Source organism: Octodon degus, unplaced genomic scaffold (genome assembly GCF_000260255.1).
Source record: "Octodon degus isolate 3935 unplaced genomic scaffold, OctDeg1.0 scaffold00022, whole genome shotgun sequence".
Taxonomy (NCBI): Eukaryota; Metazoa; Chordata; class Mammalia; order Rodentia; family Octodontidae; genus Octodon; species Octodon degus.
In genome coordinates, this window is record NW_004524598.1 from 614,779 (window position 1) to 630,860 (window position 16,082).

The following is a 16,082-nucleotide window of genomic DNA, read 5'->3' on the forward strand; positions in this document are numbered from 1 at the left end:
TATAAGAAGTAAAGCCATGCTGTTATGTTGAGCTGTAGGGGACTCAGGTCAACAATTTCTGACATTGCCAGTCAAGCAGAAGACCCAATACTATTATGGACTACTGGACTCTTTTAGAATATTTTGCCGAGTTTACAAACCTTAATATTCAAATAATGGAACAAAAAGGGGTATACAGATGAATGTCCATTTTGTATCTGTGTATTCAAAGTGGTTAGGATAGATATATAGTTACATTCTCTTAATAGAGTGATTTGTTCTAATGGTGTTTGTAAATAGTATATCATGTCTGCATCTTGTATAGCCATTAACCACTAGGAAGAATGTATGCAACATGTTGTTATTGAAACTGTCCTACCAATTTGATTTGAAACTGTCTCACTGCTATTTGTTTATCAATAAAATTATGGGGAAACAAAAGTTTTTCTTTGTCTTTCTGGAGTGACTTTTCCCATTTATAATGTTAAAAGGCACAAATTTCTTTTTATCAGTTTTGAGATTTGCTTCAGCACACACATACTGTGCTGGAGTAATTAATAACTGTCATCATTAGAAAGCTTGATTCATTCAGACCATGTGGACATATTTTACTTGCCTTTCTAGGAGTGTTATGAAAAAGCTCTGTGAAAGTGACTTTGCCTAAAATAGAAAGACAGGATTCCCCTTACTACTTTTGGCTGCATCTCCTGGAGCACTCACAGTAGAACGTGTCTCCCACTCGAAGCACCATTCGTAAACACTAAGTCTTGGAAGGAACCTATACAACAGCAACAGATGAATAGATGTGCAAAATGTGGAGTACTGCTCAGCCATGCAGAGAGGCTTGAGTCGAGTGCAGGAAAATGGGTGTCCCTCGAGACCACACCAAGGGAGGTCAGATGTGCAAGCTTCAACACTGCAGGATTTTTCTTCTCATATGAGAAACACAGAGCAAAGATAAAGAACAAAATAAAAGATGCAAGAGAAGGTAGGAAAATAGACCTCTCTCAGAAAAGAAAGCGATCAAGAAATGGAAGGAGGGAGGAGAAAGGGAAAAGAGGGAGGATGAGGAAAAGGAACGGGGATGCACTCGGGGCATGCACCAACTCCACACAAGGGAAGTAAATATTATGCAACACAGATTAAGTATACAAAAAGAGATTAAAAAGGGATGGAGAGATAGGGGAGGTGTAGGAGGAGGATGAGAAGGGAATGGAGACATGTTAAATACTTGCACCAACTCCACACAGGGAGCAGGTATGTACTACACACGTAACAATAGACTAAAAGTTTAAAACAACAATTTTATTATTATTATTATTATTATTATTATTATTATTATTATTATTATTATTATTATTATTATTATTATTACTTTGACTTTTTGAGACAAGGTTTCGCTCTGCAGTTCAGGCTGGCCTTGCACTCACTTTGTAGCCCAGGCTGGTGTCAAACTTGCAGCGATTCTCCTGTCTCAGCCTCCTGAGTGCAACGATTACAAGGTGTACCACGGTGCCTGCCCAGCAATTTATTCTATTATTTCCAGTGCTGAGCTAGTAGAATTTACTGTGGACTGTCTGCAAACACCAAAGGCAAATGGCCTAGCGATGAAATCATGGCACGTATGATGAATACACCACACTGTCCCTCCACCGGGCCCACCTGTGATACACTAATGCTCACCAGGACTCTCATTCACCAAACAGAAATAAAGACCAAGAATAATTAAGTGTTAGGCTCCTGAAGCTACTTTTACACATCTCTAATTGGGTTGGCCTCACTGGACAATCTCCAGTAAAGAATGGTAACTTGATCCTCCAAACTTACAGTTTACTATCCAAAAGACTCACTAAAACTAGTCACTGTTTTGTTGCTGAGGAAAAAAGATGAATGAGAAATACAGAGGAGGCTAGAGAGATAGCTTGGCGGTCTCAGCACCTGCCTGGCAAGCACAAGGCCCTGGGTTCAATCCCCTGTGTTGTATGCTTTGCCAACCTTGGAACCCCAGGTGTGCCTGCCGGCCACCAAAACCAGACATGGTGGTCCATGCCGATAACCCCAGCACCGGGGAGGCTGAGACAGGAGGATGACTAAGAGTCCAAGCTGTGTAGTGAGACCCTGTAACAATCAATCAATTAATTAGTTAATTAAAAAGAAATATAGAGGAATGTGTCTTTTATTTTTCTAGATTCCTTTTAGATCAATAAGTAATTGCTTTCTCCTTTCCTAGCCACTAAGGTTTGAGGCCATTTGGTATTTGTTTTTCAGCATTAGGACCAAAACATAACTTAGAACTAAGTATTTTTTGTAGTTTTCTTCATTTATGCACATACAAAACTGAGCACAAATGAGGGATACATCTTTTTCTGTCTAAGGTAACATGAGAAATAGTTCTATGAGTCATTCACCCTGGGCGTGTCCATGACGATGTGTCTAGTGAGGTAAGAGCTGAGTCGGGAACCAGCACAGCCGACTGCCTTCCCTTAGTGGAGGCCTCTGAAGTCCTGGGCACTTGGCTGAGGGTCTGAACAGAATAACTGCTTATCTAAGAAGTAAGGCCACGCTATGCTGGGGTTCTGGTCATCTGCTTCTGGGACTAGACTCTGATGGCAAGGCAGACTTCTACCACTGGCTGGCTGTCACTCTGGTGCCTTAGATAACTCAGACCAATCCAGTGGCCCTTTGTGTTTCTCACCTGCAAAAGCACCAATATAAGGAGTGCTTCCTTTGCGTCATGGATGCACACTGACACCCTTTAATGAAAGGCCAGGTACCCCCTTCAACAGTGCCACTCTCTGTCTGCAAACACCAACCCCCATTGGTCTCTGGGTTGCCTTTCTTTGAAATTAAGTCCTGGCTGACCATGACCTTCTGCACTAAAGCCGTCAGTCCCTCAGAGGGATACATTTCATTTTCACAACCTAGTTGCTCCTTGTGTTTGTTTGTTTATTTGTTTGTTTGTTTGTTTGTTTTTGTAAATCCATCACTGGAGACTCTTTTTTTGAAAACAAAAACAGGTATTAGAAAGTGGCAAGGTAACCCCAACACTTTGATTTTAATTTAATTCATGTGTTTTATTGTTTAGGCCAATTTTAAGATCACAGCAAAACTGAGCAGAAATCACAGCAAACTAGCTGCATTCAGCCCGTGCCCCCTGCCCACGCGAGGCTTTCTCCTCCAGCAACGTGGCCTGCAGGAACAACAGAATCAATACACCAACATTTACAAACCATCAACAACCACAGCCCATGAGTCACACTAGATTCACTCCTGGTAGTAACATTTTACGGATTTGCACAGGTCCAGATGAGCATCGCAGGCTCGCCAAAGAGCCTCTCTGCCTCAGATGCCCTCGTCTACTTACCCCTCCTTTCCTCAAGCCCCTGGCAACCTGATCTTTTTAAGGTCACCATGGCTGTGCCCTCTGCAGGTCAAGCACATGGACTCCCGCACATACTCTTTTCAGATTGGCTTCTTTCAGTTAGTAACATGAAGTCAAGTTTACTTCCTGCCTTCTCATAGATTGACAGCTCACTGTACTGAATGGAGTATTTTCACTGAATTACATTCCATTGTACAAATACACTGGAGCACAGTTTAAGGACATCAGGGGAGGCAAACCCCTTCCACACCCAGTGGAAGGAGTCTGGCAACACAACGTTCTCAGACAGCTCTGCGTGAACTCCTGGTGCATTGTTCATTGCAATGCTGAAGGCCAAAGGCAAGACTCAGAGGCAGAAGTATGGTTATAACATCAACCCAAAGCATCTGAACCAGAATGCTCGATGGATGGCAGCGCCGCAGATCAAGTGCTCCCAGATCCGACATGCCTGGGACCACATCAAATCTGTACAGCAGAAGCTGGCAAGGATGGGTCTGGCCATGGACCCCAACAAGGTGCTTCCCGTCCATAAGAGAAAGGTGAAAGCCATGAAGGTGGACATAGAGGAGGGGTCCAAGGAACTTGTACAGAAGCCCTGTGTATTAAATGACCTGGCAGCAGAGGCCAGCCTCCCAGAAAAGAAAGGCAATACCTTGTCTCAGGACCTCACTGACTACGTGCACCACATGGTGGCGAGCTCTGGGGAGGACTACAAGCCCCGCGGCCTGGGATGAGCAGAACTGTTACCGAGATACCCCGAAGCAGATTCAGATAAGATCAGTGTCTATAAGCGCTTTTACCCAGTGCAGTGGCAAGCCTTGCTTGATTCTTTGCAGAAGAATAAGATGGAAGTTGAACGATTCCAGGCTGAGGCCTCATTCTGGACCAGAGAAGCTGGAGCCCAGGTGTAAGACAGGGAGGGTGTGTGGCTAAGATGATGCTGGCTGATTCTGTGGAATCCAATTATACAAAAATATGCACACTTCTCTTGGGGAAGGAGCAGTGTTTGAGGCACTAAGTGAATTTTCAGAATCCCCTGCCTTCTCCCGAGTGCTGGAGTGCCAATCTATATAGTTTTTGTTTGTTTGTTTGTTTGTTTGTTTGGCGTACTTGAGATTGAGCTCAGGGTCCTGCACATGCTAGGAAAGTATTTCTACCACTGACTTATATCTACAGCCTTCCAATTTATATTCTTTTGGTGGCTGACAGAAAAGCCAGAACCTGCTGTTTCCAGAGTGGGTATTTTATTTGAAGATAGTCTATACATAATAAGACCAAGGATATTTTACTTAAAAAACAAGAAAGGACATCAGGGGAGATCCATATTTTGACAATGAGGTGCAAGATTTGGTAGCCAATGTTTCCAAGTGAGAAGCATGAAAAGAAATATAATGTTGCATATGTTAAAAAATAATACTGGGCCAGGGAGATGGCTCAGTGGAATAAGGCCTTCCCTGGCAAGCACATGGGACAGAGTTCAATCCCTGGTTCCACCAAAAAAAAATAAAAAATAAATAAAAATAACACAGAAATAATTAGAAAGAAAACAATTCTTGCAACTTTCATTGATGTCTAAAAAATGGCAAAAATATCTTTAAGAGAAATTATGTTCATATCATATACTACCTAATAATGAAGACATAAAATGTTTACAAAAGAGATTTACACATCTGGATCATTCATTATTTGTATCATTTCTCCTCCAGGTAGGCCACTGGCGTGCTGCTCCCTAAGCATCCAGGATAAGATAAGAAACCATATCAGTCAGCTTCCTGTTACTGTAACAAATACCTAAGATAATCAACTTATAAAGATAAAGGCTTTATTTTGCCTCAGACTTTTAAAGGCTTTAGCCAGTAATTAGCTGCTCTCCTTGCTGAGGAGTAGCACATCATGCTGGAGTGTAAGATGGAGCAGCTTTCATCACGAGCCAGAGACCAAGAGAGAGAAGGGACTGGGGCTGTGCGTCCTCTTCCAGGGCAGCCCTGCCAGGACTGCAGACCTCTCATCGGGCCCCACTTCTCGAAGGTTCCATTCCTCCTAATAGCTCCACCAAAGGGACCATGCACAGAAAAATTCATTAATTACTTTAAGAAAGATTTCCCATGAAAAAAATGTCCACTGAACCAGCCCACTGTGTTATGGCGTTCCTGATTTGTATCCTATTGCTCACCAGTATGGCCAGTTAACAAGCGTCTAGTGCATCACCAGCGCATCCGGCTTCCTCTTGCAGCAAGCCAGGAAACCACCTCGCTGGGCTGTCTGAATCCTCCTTGGTCTTTGCACAGTGAGCCAACTTCTTGAGACTTTGTCTAATGTTAGTCACAATGGCCATGCGCTCTGGCTCTGTCCATTCATCTGACTCTTCCTTCCTGTCCCTTAAGCGAGCTTCCTTGCGCTTGACCTGCTTCTGCCACCTAACCAAAGGCATCACTTGGGTTTTGCTAAGACTTTTCTGCTCTTTCCTCCCCCGCATGTAATCTCGTAAATTCCTGATGTTTTAGCAGCTGTGTCTGTAAAGAAGCCGAAGAAGTGCTGTGTTTGTAGGCCGTGCAGCATCCAGCTCAGACGTCTTCACAGACAGCAGATGCTCCGTGAATGAAGGTGGGGTGATGGTAGATTACTTGCATTGCTTGGCATTAATATCCACTGCACAGTGTATTTGTTCTTGCCACATAAAGAAGCATAATAAAAGCATATTTATTCATGCAATGGGAAAAGCTGCTGTATTAAAATAAAATATAATATTAAATACCAAGTAAAATCTATAAAAATGAATGTGCAAATACTTGAACATTTAAAATGAAAGTATTAGGGGCAAGTTATTTCATGGTGCACAGAATGAAAGTCATATATTCTCATCAGGAAGAGAACATAGGATCTTATTACTTGATTTTTTTCACCACTTTCTACTAGGAATTTGTTCCTCTCAAAATTCTACCAAATGTAGTGAAAATGACTATAATCTGCAAATTATTCCCCTAATGTATTTACTACCAGAACTCAAAAAAGAAAGATAAAGTAATTTTAAGAACAGCATAAACCAGGGCCAGTGAGACAGCTCAGCAGACTAAGCGCCTGCTTTGGCAGGTGCAGGGACCAGGGTTCCACGATCTCTCCTGCAGCACTAGCCCTGCCTGTGGGGCATGCTGAGCCGGCCAGGGGTGGTGGCATGGTGGTGCAGGCCTGTAATCCCAGCACTGGGGAGGCTGAAAACAAGAGGATCACTACAAGTACGAGCTGCATAGTGAGACCCTGTACCAAATACACAAAATGAAAAACAAAACAAAATATATATATATATATATATATATATATATATATATATATCTGAAATATTATTCCTCAGAAAGGTACCATACGTTTTCTAAAGTTTCTCAAGTTTTTTCTTCTTCAGGTCTTCATTAATATTTTCAGTGGGAACAAGGCCTCAGTTTCTAGCCATGATCTAACTTCTAACAGACTTTACTTTTCTCAATGAATTCTGTAAAAGGATTTTATAAAACTGAATGTTAACACCACTTATTCATTTGCTGAAAACCACTGATCAGTGCGGTGTATAATGCGCCACTTGTCCTGCAAGAGCGATGCTCCGGTGCCTCTGTGTTAAACACAAGACACCCAGACATGAGGAGAAAAGCACACAGCAGTGGGGACTGCGTGACAATTAGCATTACTATTGCTTCAGCATGAGCATTTCATCTCCAGTGGCCTCAAGCAAAGTAATTCATCACAGGACAAGCTAGAGCAAACCCGGCTATGGAAAATACTACACATCACGGGGTTTAACCTTCAGGACATTCATGCACCAATTAAATAACTAAGAGTCATGCTTGCTATTTATAGGACGACAGTAGATATTGATATGCCCATGGTTATGGTAAGCTAAAATTACTGAACGTATTAAAGGTCTTTGGGTTATTTTACTAGTTTTTTTGTTTGTTTTAAGAAAATGAAATCCATCAAGTCTCAGCCAAAATTGAACTTCTGAGGACTATCCTAATCAGCCGGCGACACTATTCCTACAAAACAAATTAGCTAATTCTAAATGTAGCCTTGAGTCCACTGATTGCTTAGAATGGGCCAGAAGAAGGCAGTGCTGTGGATGACTGAACAAAAGACAGAAACTGAAGTATCCTATTAAGTCCTTTGACATGTACACAGCCCTTGACAGGTTGTGAGTGACAAAAGAGTGCCCCGTTCATCGTTATCATTCATTTTGTTATTAAGCTAAGAGATCACTTACTGGAAGTGTATTGGGAGTTGACAAAAGTGACAGAGGTTGAGGCGCAGGATATAGGAATGAAGGCCGAACGTTCAAGTCTTAGGGGCTGAAAGCAAATAACTGTCAATTTTGTGCTGCTTCTTATCCTTAAAGTAAGGAGCTACGTGTCTGCACATGTGATTGCTGAGAGCCAGCAGTGGCGAGGACGAGTCTGTAAAATCACAGAAGAGCGGATGGCATGAGTCCAACAATGATGCTATGAATGGTTTAATGTCAGCAGTGCCATTACCTTCAGGCTTTTATAGGATACTTTCTTTTCTTTTTTTTTTTTTTCCTTTTTTTTGAGGTGGGGGCAGAACTGGGGATTGAACTCAGGCCCTTGTGCTTGTCAGGCAAGCGCTTATTCTACTGAGCTATCTCCCCAGCCCTATAAGATACTTTCCCAGGAAATAAGACAAGCTAATGTCTAAAAGAGAGAGAAAAATACAGGTCAGGTATCTGTGGCTTTTTCAGTGGTGGGCAATGCTGAAGAGGTGACTGCGAGTGATCTCCAGCACAGCCCGGCAAGGAACTGCTCCAAGCAGAGCGCAACATGGAGTGCGAACACAGTGTCTGTCTCATGCCAGGCACTGTCACAGACTCTGGGGATGCAAAGATCACACAGGCAAAACAGACATTCATTCCACCAGGACTTACACAGCTTCATACATGCACCCTTTCTCACTGCCCCTCAATAGTACGGGCACCTTCCAAATGCCCAGCGATGTCTTTTCTGCAATGCGTGCACACCTCAGCCCTGTGATTAGCAACAACATCCTCCTGCTCCCACTCCCTCAGGCCCTCGAGCCAGGGCCTGGAGTCCTTCTTTCCCCTCCTCGCCCACCACACCTCCCCTCTGCCTCTTCCACACCACCCCTGTCACCCCGCAGGCAGCTTTCCAGCTCCCCAGCTATTGGCTCCAAGCTGAGGGCAGCCCCTGTCTGCTCCTAACAGCTCTTTAGGTCCCTAGTATGGATCACTTCAGATCAAACCTTCTCCTTCACTTTTAATGTGCATATGATAACAGTAATACCCACCTTAGAGGATGATGCGAGTTGGCAGATATAAAGCCACAAGCAGATCTGGAGCTTAGGAAATACTCCATTAGCAGTCAGTATTATTATTACTGTTAGTGCCTGAGAATGACCAAGAGGGAACCAGAGAATAAAACAAGTCTTAAGCTATTCCAAACCCCAAACACTTACTGTGAATTACATTATATACAGTTATTTCTTCACTTGTCTGAATCTCCTACCAGACTTAGAATTTATTCAGGATCTAGAAAACATTAGATATGTAACAAATTCTTACTGAATTGAAAATAAATATCTAGGGCTGGCGAGATAGCTCAATGGACTAAGCATCTGCTTAGGCAAGCGCAGAAATTGGGGTTCAACCCCTGGCACCACATGCTGCGCTGGCCCTGCCCCTAGGCACACTGAGACAGTGACCAAGCCCGGATGCAGCAGCACACGCCTGTAATCCCAGCACTGGAGAGGCTGAAAATAGAAGGAGTCACTATGAGTCCAAGCTGCATAGTGAGACCCTGTACCAAATACATAAAAAGTAAAAGAAAATATCTAATAATACATTATATACACATTAATAGCCAACTATGCCATTTTAATCAAATAACTACTACAGAATATAATTTAAAAATACAGGGAAGATAACTTTTTATATCATAGGTTTTATGCCCTTGTTTCCAATCTAAAAATTACACTTGGGCACTAACAGAAAAAGATGCTAAAATATTTAACTTTCCAAAATGTCATATTTGAATCACTTTACCAACACATACACGAGACTATGTTAGACAGTCAAGACGTCTGCTTTCTTGGCCAGAAACTGTAGGCGTTTGTGGGGATGTAAGCTGGAGATAGCAAATATAAAACAGCAGCCTTCAGAACGAGAGTGGCCCACAGTCCAGGGTCACCCAGTGTGGGGTGCTGCAAGTTCTGCGTTCCCCAAGTCTGAGCGTCCCTAAGACTAGAAAGTAAAAATGGACCTGTTCTCATCTCCCACATACAAGCTCTAGAATGCAGGCTCTGAACTTCTCTTGCTACCTCTGGTTCAGTATTTCCCAGTGCAGTTGGGCTTAATGGTACCATAAGAGACTTTACTAATTCTTAGCTAGTCACCGACCTACTCTAGGACGTTACTGGGAAATGAACTGTAACATGTGGCGCGTGATCTTTAACTCCTTAAGCAGCCAAGGAATGTTTCAAGACGTCAGGAAAAAAAAGAATTGACAGAGGATGGCCAAGACCAGGCTTCATGAGGAACATCACTCCTGTTTTCACCTATGATAAAGCTTGGAAGACAGAGATGATAGAACAAGCGGTAAGCAGGTGGGGGCAGGGACAAAGCCAAAGATGCAAAGTCCCTGAGGTGGACCAGAGTGCATCCAGAGTGTGGTGCTGCAGCAACACTGAGAAAACACATGGGGAGTATGGGGACACGCCAGGAGTCCCGCAGCCAGGTGGCGAGGTGACTCGCTTTACCATTACATACATGAAATTATGTCAGACAGTCAAGACATTACTTTGGCTAATGAGGTATAAAAATAAAAGTAAAAAAAAAAGAAAGGGAGCCTCTCGGTCCGTGGCTGCCGCGCTTGCTGGTCCGCGAGCAGCGCCGCCCGCCCGCCCAGAAGCCGGCCCGCGGCGAGGCGCCTGTCCCCGAGGGTATCTGAAGTGCAGTGCCGCTGCCCGGCAAGGCCCACGAGGACCATGGCCACTCAAGCCGACCTGATGGAGCTGGACATGGCCATGGAGCCAGACAGGAAGGCGGCTGTCAGTCACTGGCAGCAGCAGTCGTACCTGGACTCTGGGATCCACTCTGGAGCCACCACCACTGCCCCTTGAGTGGCAAAGGCAACCCCGAGGAGGAGGACGTGGACACCTCGCAGGTCCTGTACGAGTGGGAACAGGGCTTCTCACAGTCCTTCACGTAGGAGCAAGTAGCCGACATCGACGGCCAGTACGCCATGACACGCGCACAGCGGGTGCGGGCTGCCATGTTCCTCGAGACGCTGGATGAGGGCATGCAGATCCCATCCACGCAGTTTGACGCCGCATACCCCACCAATGTCCAGCACCTGGCCGAGCCCTCCCAGATGCTGAAACATGCCATGGTAAACCTGATTAACTACCAGGATGATGCGGAACTTGCCACGCGTGCCATCCCTGAACTCACAAAGCTGCTCAATGACGAGGACCAGGTGGTGGTCAACAAGGCCGCGGTGATGGTGCACCAGCTCTCTAAGAAGGAGGCCTCCAGGCACGCCATCATGCACTCTCCTCAAATGGTGTCTGCTATCGTGCGCACCATGCAGAACACGAGTGACGTGGAGACCGCGCGCTGTACCACCGGGACCCTGCACAACCTCTCCCACCACCGCGAGGGCTTGCTGGCCATCTTCAAGTCCAGCGGCATTCCCGCGCTTGTGAAGATGCTGGGCTCCCCAGTGGATTCAGTGCTGTTCTACGCCATCACGACTCTTCACAACCTCTTACTACACCAAGAAGGAGCTAAGATGGCAGTGCGTCTAGCTGGCAGCCTACAGAAGATGGTGGCATTGCTCAACAAGACGAATGTCAAATTTTTGGCGATTACGACAGACTGCCTTCAGATTTTAGCTTATGGAAATCAGGAAAGCAAGCTGATTATTCTGGCCAGTGGTGGACCCCAGGCTTTAGTGAACATAATGAGGACCTGTACTTACGAGAAACTACTGTGGACCACGAGCAGGGTGCTGAAGGTGCTATCCGTCTGCTCCAGTAACAAGCCGGCCATCGTGGAAGCTGGTGGGATGCAGGCGTTGGGACTGCACCTGACAGACCCGAGCCAGCGTCTCGTCCAGAACTGTCTTTGGACATTGAGGAATCTCTCTGATGCTGCGACCAAGCAGGAAGGCATGGAAGGTCTTCTGGGAACACTGGTCCAGCTGCTGGGGTCCGATGACATCAACGTGGTCACCTGTGCCACTGGAATCCTCTCCAACCTCACTTGTAATAACTACAAGAACAAGATGATGGTGTGCCAGGTGGGCGGCATAGAGGCCCTGGTGCGCACTGTCCTGCGCGCTGGGGACAGAGAGGACATCACTGAGCCGGCCATTTGTGCTCTGTGCCATCTAACCAGCCGACACCAGGAAGCAGAGATGGCCCAGAATGCTGTTCGCCTTCACTATGGCCTTCCAGTGGTGGTGAAACTCCTGCATCTGCCATCGCACTGGCCACTGATTAAGGCTACGGTTGGATTGATTCGCAATCTTGCCCTCTGTCCAGCAAACCATGCGCCTCTGCGTGAGCAGGGAGCTATTCCACGCCTGGTCCAGCTGCTTGTGCATGCTCATCAGGACACCCAGCGCCGCACGTCAATGGGTGGGACGCAGCAGCAGTTTGTGGAGGGGGTCCGCATGGAGGAGATTGTCGAAGGCTGTACAGGCGCCTTGCACATCCTTGCCCGGGACGTGCACAACCGCATTGTCATCCGAGGACTCAACACCATTCCGTTGTTCGTGCAGCTGCTGTACTCTCCCATCGAGAACATCCAGAGAGTAGCTGCGGGGGTCCTCTGTGAGCTCGCTCAGGACAAGGAGGCTGCGGAGGCCATCGAGACAGAGGGGGCCACTGCACCCCTGACAGAGCTGCTGCACTAGCGGAATGAGGGCGTGGCCACCTACGCGGCGGCCATGCTCTTCCGGATGTCTGAGGATAAGCCACGGGACTACAAGAAGCGGCTGTCCATAGAGCTCACCAGCTCACTTTTCCGGACAGAGCCCATGGCCTGGAATGAGACTGCTGACCTTGGACTTGACATCGGTGCCCAGGGAGAGCCCCTCGGGTATCGCCAGGACGACCCCAGCTACCGCTCTTTCCACTCCGGCGGCTACGGCCAGGACGCCTTGGGCATGGACCCCATGATGGAGCACGAGATGGGGGGCCACCACCCAGGTGCCGACTACCCGGTGGATGGGCTGCCAGACCTGGGACACGCCCAGGACCTCATGGATGGGCTGCCGCCAGGTGACAGCTATCAGCTGGCCTGGTTCGATACTGACCTGTAACCTCCTTTAGGAGTAACAATACAAGTGGATTTGGGGAGTGACTGGAGAAGTGAAGCGTGCACAAGGAGTGGATCACAGATGGAATTTATGAAGCCCTAGCCTTGCTTGATATGAGTTTTTTTTTAAATATCTGTAATGGTACTGACTGCTTGCTTTGGAGTAGCTCTTTAAATTTCCCCCTTTTTTTTGCAGTAACTGTTAGTTTTTTAAGTCTTGTAGTGTTATGTTATAGTGAATTCTGCTGCAGCAATTTCTAATTTTTAAGAATCGAGTAATGGTGTAGAACACTAATCCATAATCACTCTATTGTAATCTGAAGAAAGTGTAACATTGTGTAGCCTTTTTGTATAAAATAGACAAATAGAAATGGTCCAATTCGTTTCCTTTTTAATATGCTTAAAATAAGCAGGTGACTCATGTTTTTGATCAAAAACTTTATTTGGGCTATGTATGGGTAGGGTAACTCAGTAAGAGGTGTTATTTGGAACCTTGTTGGACAGCTTACCAGTTGCCCTTACCCCAGAGGCGTCGTAGTCTGCTGTGATACGACGCCCAAGAGAAACCACAGTTATAAAAACGATCCAGAATTAAACTTCTAATTCATTCAAAAAAAAAAAAAAAAAAAAAAGAAAGGGCTGGGGAGATGGCTCAGTGGAATAAGCGCTTCCCTGACAAGCGCAAGGGCCTGAGTTCGATCCCCAGTTCCGCCAAAAAAAAAAAAGCTATATTAATATGCTGAGCTGTAAAAGTCTCAAGTCAACAACTTCAGACAATTGCCAGTTGTGCTGGTAACTCACTACTATAAAGGACTACTGGACTATATTGGGTTATTTTGCTAAATTCAAGTACCCACAGTCTTTGGACTGACATCAAGTATGAAAGGTCCTTTAAAGAATTCTCCAAATACAGCTTCTCTAACAGCAATGGATCACTCATCTCTGACAAAACAAAACAAAAAGGAGGGATATAAATCAAGGACTATTATGTATTGAAAAAAATATGTATATATAAGATAGTTAGGGTAGGTATACAGCTACTTTCTCTTAGCTCAATGAGAAGAAAGGTTCATACCAATATTGTTTAGACAAGGTATCATGTCTCATCTTGTCCTCTGACAAAGACAACAATATGCAATGTATTAATTATTGTATCTGTCTTACTAACCTATTTTTGAAACTGTTTCATTGCTATTTTATCTTTCTCATTAAAATGAAAAAAAAATAAATCGAAAAGGCTAATATTTATTGAAAGGCTGTTGTGTGTCAGATACTATACTTATTGTGCTATTCACCTTATTTTATTATACTCTAAAAATTGATAATGATCAATTTATAGGTGAAATCGTAAATGTCATGGCTTGCAACTAGATGTTTCCGCAAAGCCTTATACACTCATAGGTGAAGTTCTCAGAGGTGACTGGATCACTGGATTAGTTCAGGGATGGGTTTATCACTGGGTGGGACTTTGGGAAGTGAACCTGGTGGGAAGAATTGGGCCACTGTGGGCATGGCCTGGGATGAAGGAAGGTGTGTGTGCATGCGCATGTGTCTAATTCCTCTACTCCTGACCCCGCTCGGCTTCCTTCCCGCCCTGCCATGGACTGACCCTCCTCTGCCACGCCCCTCTGCTATGCCACTCTGCCTTGGAATGAGCTGGCTATAGACTAAAATACTTGCCAACTGGGAGTCAAAATAAAGCTCTTCTCCTTTAACTTACAGATGTCAAGTATTTTGTCCTAGCAACCAGAAAGTAAGACAAGAAAACAAGATGACCTTCCTGTGCTCATAGCAGAGATAGTGAAGAGGATTACTAATTCCGCAAACACAGAGAACCTACCATTTTCCAAGCACTGTGAAAAATCGTGTTGTATACACGCCACCCTAACTGCTCGATTCACACTCAGACTTCACGCCTAAGCTCACTCTTTTCTTGTTTTAAGAAGTCCTCGCTCTGACTCAGTGGCAGCATTTGACTAATGCCGTGCTGCTTCCATTTCATGAAATAAAGCCTAAAATTTTTATTTTTAAAAAAAGTCATTATTTTTTAAGTCAAGAATGTGGTTTTATAGATTCTTTTTAAAACGTAGGTGACCAAGAGAAATCACTGTACTTAGTCAACTGTTCATTCATTATTCATATTTTAAACAAGAAAAGCTATTGTTAGCTCTTAGGCCAACATAAAAGAACAGTGTACATCAAAGTTTGAGGTTTCTCATTCTTCCAGTCCCACCTTTCCTGAATCAGAATGAGGACTCCAGCTTCAAAATTATCTAAACAAAATTATATGTATCAAAATTATATAAAACTCTACATTATATTATAGTACTTAATTTACTTGAAAGGATTATATTAGAAGGAAAATCCCATAATTAATTTGTTTATCTATAGCATTCAGAATATTAATTAAAATACACACAGAACTCTATGACAGTTAGAAACATTTATTTACTTGATAGATAATTATTAAGCAGTTACAAAGCACAAGATAACATAATTGTAAGAGATATAAAAATTACTGAGACATATACTATTTCCACGAGTTTCAGTGGTAGAAACTCGTGGTAGAAGACACAAGCATAATTCTAGTTCAGGGTATGTGGCTGCTGGGAGACAATTCTCGAGGGGTCTCTTGCATTTCTGTAAATATTGTGAATGAAACAATGACTATCCTTTGTTATGAATTCTCTCTTTCAGGCTGTCTCTATAGCAAACAGCCCTGGAAGGAGAGTGGTATACCAATCTGGAGCAAAGGGTGGCCTTGCGTACAGTCCTGGAAGATGTACACAGTGCCGCTTGGGTGTGCAAAGAAGAGGAATGCTTAAAGCCCAGTACAATGTGTCCCTCCAAAAGCAAAGGACAGGTATGTTTTCTGCCCATTATAAAAGGTTTTTGTACAGCAATACAATCTCTCTTTGTATCATCTTTCTGGGTTCAGAAATCAGTGTAAATCTAATCAGGTATTGTATCCATCAATAATAAACTATCCTTTGTTTCTAACTGAGAGGCTCTGTGTTTTCTACCAGCATCTAAGAAACCGTAAGTTAAAATATCACATCCTTGACTGCTCTCAGTTGCAAAAATGACAACAAATTCTTTTACTTCCTTTATCCATTCCCTTTCTCATTATCTGGAATATCCATGTGATTTGCTTGGCCAATAGGGAACAAACAGAAATTTAGAAAGTACATGTAGATTAAAGTTTGCACTACCGCTGCTAGAATTTAATCATTTCAAAAAGCTGGGGCTTCCTAAGTTGCACGGTAATAACAATAAGCTTGTCTTCCGGATGGTTAACAACCTAAGTTTGCAGACCAAAATTAGAGAAAAAGGAGGGCCGCAAGGAAAGCCAACATTTTGGCCCTAGCCTTCCAAGGTCAATTAAGA

At 44.3% G+C, this 16,082-nt stretch overlaps 1 protein-coding gene and 2 pseudogenes across 8 annotated transcripts in view; 2 read left to right on the plus strand and 1 right to left on the minus strand.

Annotated features, from left to right (window-relative positions):
* Klhl32 (kelch like family member 32) overlaps positions 1-16,082 on the minus strand; it is a 250,314-nt gene that overhangs the window by 154,216 nt on the left and 80,016 nt on the right. The window lies entirely within an intron of this gene.
* LOC105741750 lies at positions 3,685-4,272 on the plus strand (annotated as a pseudogene).
* LOC101570756 lies at positions 10,257-13,069 on the plus strand (annotated as a pseudogene). The gene has a single exon (XR_192431.2). The product of XR_192431.2 is annotated as a catenin beta-1 pseudogene (transcript).